The sequence below is a fragment of the Acanthisitta chloris genome, unplaced genomic scaffold, assembly GCF_000695815.1.
Source record: "Acanthisitta chloris isolate BGI_N310 unplaced genomic scaffold, ASM69581v1 scaffold16229, whole genome shotgun sequence".
Classification (NCBI taxonomy): domain Eukaryota; kingdom Metazoa; phylum Chordata; class Aves; order Passeriformes; family Acanthisittidae; genus Acanthisitta; species Acanthisitta chloris.
In genome coordinates, this window is record NW_008693355.1 from 19666 (window position 1) to 20009 (window position 344).

The following is a 344-nucleotide window of genomic DNA, read 5'->3' on the forward strand; positions in this document are numbered from 1 at the left end:
TCCCTTTTTATCACCAATTTTTTCTTGTATCAAGCCGCTACTTTCCCAGGGAGAGCTCTCTCTGTCGGAACGAGCAGCAGCGCCGGGAGTGCTTCCCCGGGCGCTCTCCAGCTCAGCTGGGGCAGCTCATCCCGCAGAGACCCTCGGAGAGACCCTCACTCATCCCTCGGAGTGACCCTCACCCATCCCTCGGAGTGACCCTCGCCCATCCCTCGGAGAGACCCTCACCCATCCCTCGGAGTGACCCTCGCCCATCCCGCAGAGACCCTCGCCCATCCCTCGGAGTGACCCTCGCCCATCCCTCGGAGTGGTACCCACGCCCATCCCTCGGAGAGACCCTCGCC